This window comes from Mauremys mutica, chromosome 2, assembly GCF_020497125.1.
Source record: "Mauremys mutica isolate MM-2020 ecotype Southern chromosome 2, ASM2049712v1, whole genome shotgun sequence".
NCBI classification, from domain to species: domain Eukaryota; kingdom Metazoa; phylum Chordata; order Testudines; family Geoemydidae; genus Mauremys; species Mauremys mutica.
The window spans coordinates 166,710,646-166,716,109 of record NC_059073.1 but is presented as its reverse complement, the minus strand read 5'-3'; the positions used below and the strand labels follow the sequence as shown (position 1 = coordinate 166,716,109).

Below are 5,464 nucleotides of genomic sequence, written 5' to 3'. Positions count from 1 at the left end.
AACTAGAAATATGAACTATAACTCTGAGGTCCTGTTGTAATGATGCAAAGTGTGGGCCATTAATAGTGGTTTGGACTCTTGATGGCTCCCATTAACCAGGACAATTGACTGGAGATGGCTCTGTCCTGCACCATCCGTGAGTCAGGCCAGGAAGAATGAAGGCTTGGGGGGGTCTCACAGGACATGTGACCATGTCATCTGGTACAGGAATCCATCTTAAACCTGGGGCTCTTCCTCAGGAGAGAGACAAAAAATTCCTGCCTTGTACCAAAACTGTATAAGGGTGTGGAACTGAACAAACATGGGTGCAGTCATGAGACATCCCCTAGCTACCACCTGAGCTGGAACAAGGGCTATACCAGGTGAAAAGATTGGGCCCAGACAAGAAATAAGTCTAGTCTTTGCCTCATTCTGTGCAGATGGGACCTTTCCCTCCAGTGCTGGAGGATTCTCCGTTCTTATCTACCCTTGTCCCAAGCAGCACAGCTGGTGGGAATCTTAAATGTACAGAGGAGTCTTAGGAGCAGAAACCCCCCCAGACCTTCCATGCATTTGGCACTTACCCCTCACTGAGCAGGATTAAAACTCCTGCAGGGAGACTGCTGGGCCACATCCCAGTTGGGCATGAGCGAAGCAGCAGGGTGAAAAGAATCTGGAGATGCTGGGGATTGAACCCAGGACCTCATACATGCAAAACATGTGCTTTACCACTGAGCTACATCCCCAGATGGGCCAATGGTGCTATAGGTTACTCTCAGAGCCCTCCTGTTTCCAGCGCCCCTAGTGGCCTAAAAGCAGCATGGGGGACACATTCCCTGCTCTGAGGGCCAAACCTGCTCTCCTGGAGGCTGCTGGTTCTTAGGGGTCACTTTGCAGCAGGGCCAGATTCGATGTGTGGGGCAGAGAGAGTGGGTGCCCTGGACTCAGGGTGCAGAGATATACTCAGGCCTCTCCCCAGCATTGGGTGGGGGGTGCTGCCACCCCCTGCTGGAAGGTAATGTGTCGGGGGGGGGCACTGTGAATCACTCAACACCTGACCCTGGTGGCAGAAGTGCTGTGGGGAGCTCCAGGTGTTTCTAGGATCTGCTCTTTCCACCTGCCTGTGAAGTCCAGCTTTCCCCAGCACATTCAATGCGGTGCAATTGGGTCACTGTTTCCATGGCTGAACAGCAAAGAATCACTCCCAGTTTCCCTTCTATCTGCAGCAGGATTAGCCTGTGTCAGTGATTAATGAGGTGGATCTAGTTGTAGATTGTTATTCATTCCCCACCTTGACAATTCACACCGTCCCTTTCCCATGCAAATTCCCAGCACCTCGGTGATCCTGGTAGCAGGGGTTGGGTCCTGAGACTTTCACGGTTCTTTCCCCCTCCACCTGGAGTTAACTCAGCTTTTCCCCCATCCCAGACAATCCATGAAATAACAACAGGGGCATAAAGAAAGAGGGGAGGGAACATCTCACGGCCAGGGCTGGATGTGCCCAGGGCCCCCTGCTTGTCCATTGTTTCCATGGATTTTGGCCCCCTGCTTTGCACAAGGGACAGAGAAAGATCTTGCTGTTCCTGTGTCTGTGCAAGGAAAATTGTGCTTCCCTAGGAAAGAGAGGCGGGAAATGGCCCCATGGTGGGACAATATCCTCAGGATTAAGAGCAAAGGACTCAGGCTGAGAACTGATATAACGCCACTCATCTGAGATTTAACAAATTGTTTTCCATGGAGACACTGGGAACTTGTGACATTAATCCAGACCCTGGGGGTTCGGGCTGCTTTAACTCTTGGTAAAAACATGAGCTTGATTCCAAGAAGGGAGAGAAGAGAAGCCTGAAGCTGACTTTAGTCCCAGGCTGGGGTCTCCTGAACGGTGGGAAACATCCTTGGCTGCTACCCAGGGACAGCAGCTACTGGCGACATACCAGGGCTGGGATGAGAGGGGAATGTTACATGGACTTTATCATACAGGGCCCAGCCTGCTTCTCAGAGCCCACAGGCAAAAATCTAGAGAAGGGTGAGTCATTTCTCAGCTGCATTCTCAGGAGACGCCGGTAGCCGTCCTTGACCAGAGACCCAATAGAGCAACTACGGCAGTTCTGGGGAGAGCTCTGGCTGCCAGGGGATCCAGCTAGGAGAGGGAGTGCTGGGGGATCTGGAGGGCCAGTCCAGTAGGGCTGTCTCAGGAGTCAGAGGTGGCTTTGCCAGTGGGGAGGCGCTAGGTCAGATGTTGGTGGGGTGGGGAAGTAGGGACTACAGGATGTGAGGCTGGCTAAAATGAAACTGCACAAAAAACCTCCCCCTTTGCTCCAGCTAAAGGCCCTACTTTGGCCTCTCCCTCTTTCATAAATATCTCCATATCTACCCCGGCTCTCAGAAACCCCCTCTCTCCCATGGGTATTTTCACGGTTTCTTTGTTTTTTCTTGGAGAGAGAGAGAAAAAACAAGCCTATTAATTTGAGCTACCAACACAGTTCACAGCATGAAATACACAATTTTGTGTTCAGTGAGTTGTGTTCATTTACATAACATGAAAAATATGTTTTGGGCAATGCATGAAAACCTCACTGCGTTGAACAACCCACTTGGTATAGCTAATGTACTACAGAATATTTAAAGAAGTTAAGAAAAATGTGCTTATAAATTAACGTGTTGTGCCATTTACACACTCACAAGACACAGAAGAAACTGAATTATTTGAGCTTCTAAAATTTCCATTTTCTCACAGCATTTTAGTTCTCAATATTGTTTTAATTTGCTTATTTTTTTGGAACTAGAAATGAGGAAAGAGTACACTGAAGTCAGTGGAATTACCGCAGTGAGGGATTAATCTCATTATTTGTCACTAACAAAATCTTTGTTAACTGACTGTTGTGGAAGTAGAAAGAACTGAGAGGGATTTGTAGGGGATCTTAATGCATGACAGTATCTGTTAGCAAGAGTCAGGCTAACTGTAACCCTAATAATGCAAGATTTGTAGAAGCAAGGATTGTGTGAGTCAAGTGGAAAAGAACTGTGTGAGAAGTTGTTTTGACCTTGTGTAGATAAAATGAAATGTAGACTGGAGTGAGAAAAACAAGATATCAGGATGACCTATGTATAAACAAAATGCAGCTGTTGCTTATTATTGTCTGTAGCAAAGGTATAAATACTTGCTGTAATTGTTTACCTGTTGAGAATCCTGTCCGGGACTGGGGCGACCCTGTGTCCTAGTGCACTCTCTCCCTGCTGTAGCTGCTAAACAGAATAAAGTATCTGACTCTGCTGTACCCAAACAAAAAGTGAGAACTGAGTTTTTCTCCGACACTCTGAATATCTCTTACCTTCCAGAACATCAAGTTCAGTAAAACTCAAACTCTGGAAAAACAGGGAATACAGAGTGATGGTACTTGCCCAGATACCCTTAACTCTGCCCTCTAGAAGAGAATCCCTGATAGCATATGAGAACAAGGAAAGGTTTGGGGACAATTTACATCTACTTCCCAAGAGTTTGTTTCTTCTGTAATTAATTGATCCTGGCCCCATCCATTGATCCTGGCCTGGTGTCTGGCTGTGGAATTTACTATTTACTATTTTTATCCCAGCATATTTAAATGCAAAACTGCTTTACAAAAGCTCTTTTATTCTAGGTTATACAAACAGGTCACTTCCCCAGCTATTTCAAGGAGATGGAATTTTCCTGACCCACAGGGAACTTAAACTAACATGCTCAAGATCGCACATTCCTTAGGAGAAAACGAAGGGGGAGAAAATCAAAACCCACCAAACCGTTGCTGTTTCTACCCAAATGATCAATGAGACCAGAAAGGGAGACTGTGCAATTAACTGTCTGGGACTACACTGACTCTGCAGTTACTTGGATGCAGACACACCCAGCTCTACGGTTGGTAAACGTACGGAGACTCTGCTGCTGCTCATGAACTAGCAGCACATGACCTCTGAACAGCTGCCATTCGAATGCATCTGAAAGTTACACGGAACAAGGATCTGTGTTAATGGAAGGTTGCCATTTATTAGAGCCCCAGTTGATGCCATGTGCACAAACAGAGGATTGAATGTGTAACAGGGAGTTTGGTAAATCTTGGCTATTTTAGTTTTGTAACAGGCTCTTGTCCACCTCCAGTAGAGTTTTCAGTCCCAATGGCAACTTACTTACCAAATGTAATACAGACTAGTCCATTCCTCCCAAGTGGATGTGGTTCTTGTTCTTCTGCACATTGTAGCCCATGGAGGCCAAGGACCTGCAAATGTGTCTTCATGTGTCTTTGTTTAGTTGATGAAAACAAACCTAGACACTTAGAGGATTGGAAGTGATTTCAGCTGGGGGACATGTTTGCTAGGTTTTTATGCATTTGCACAGGAAAACATTGAGTGTGTCCATTCATTTCAGGGATCCCTATTTAGAAGAACTCTTGAGCATACTGGAAATAAAATTATTTTTATTGAAGAAAGAGGCTTGTAAGGGGGCACTGGGATTTGAACCAAGGACCATTTGATTTGTAGTCAAACACTCTAGCGTTGAGCTATATCCCCATGACATTTGCATGGGCAAGTCCGTGATCTTAAGGATTTTGAAGGACAGGCTCTGCCTCAGAGAGCTCCTTTTCTATTCCCAGATCACAAGGGTTTAAAAAATGTGGTTTGATTAAACTTTATATACACATGTAGACAACACAGCTTGCACACCCTCCAGCATAGCTTCCCCCCACTGACATAACTACCACCTCTCGGGGCGATGGGTTAACTGCACGGACGGGACAGCTCTCTCCCCTTAGAGCAGCTTTATTATTTATGAACAGGTGGGAAAGAACCTCCTGAATGGACAGCAACCAATGTATCAAATATTGCTGTGTCTGCATTCAACATGGGTAACTGGTCATGTTGGGCTGGATTAGTAGGAGCGTTGCCAGCAGATTGAGGGCAGTGATTATTCCCCTCTAGTCAGCACTGGTGAGGCCACATCTGGAGCATTGCGTCCAGTTCTCCCCACCCCCCACAACAGAAACAAATTGGAGAGAGTCTAAGGCCTGGTCCACACTAGGACTTTAATTCGAATTTAGCAGCGTTAATTCGAATTAACCGTGCACCCGTCCACACCAGGAAGCCATTTAATTCGACCTAGAGGGCTCTTTAGTTCGAATTCGGTACTCCACCCCAACGAGGGGAGTAGCGCTAAATTCATCATGGCTATGTCGAATTAGGCTAGGTGTGGATGCAAATCGAACTTACTAGCTCCGGGAGCTATCCCACACTGCACCACTCTGTTGACGCTCTGGACAGCAGTCCGAGATCAGATGTTCTGATCAGCCACACAGGAAAAGCACCGGGAAAATTTGAATTCCTTTTCCTGTCTGGCCATTTTGAATCTCATTTCCTGTGTGGACGTCGTGGCGAGCTCAGCAGCACTGGCAGCGATGCAGAGCTCTCCAGCAGAGGAGTCCATGCAATCTCAGAGTAGAAAGAAAATCCCAGCATG

The 5,464-nt window shown here is 46.7% G+C and overlaps 2 non-coding genes across 2 annotated transcripts; both read right to left on the bottom strand.

Moving 5' to 3' along the window:
• Positions 1–653: 653 nt before the first annotated feature.
• On the bottom strand, positions 654–725 carry TRNAA-UGC. Its single transcript has one exon. It is a non-coding gene; the product is annotated as a tRNA-Ala (tRNA).
• Positions 726–4,449: 3,724 nt separating this feature from the next.
• On the bottom strand, positions 4,450–4,521 carry TRNAC-ACA. The gene has a single exon. It is a non-coding gene; the product is annotated as a tRNA-Cys (tRNA).
• Between the last annotated feature and the right edge of the window lie 943 nt (positions 4,522–5,464).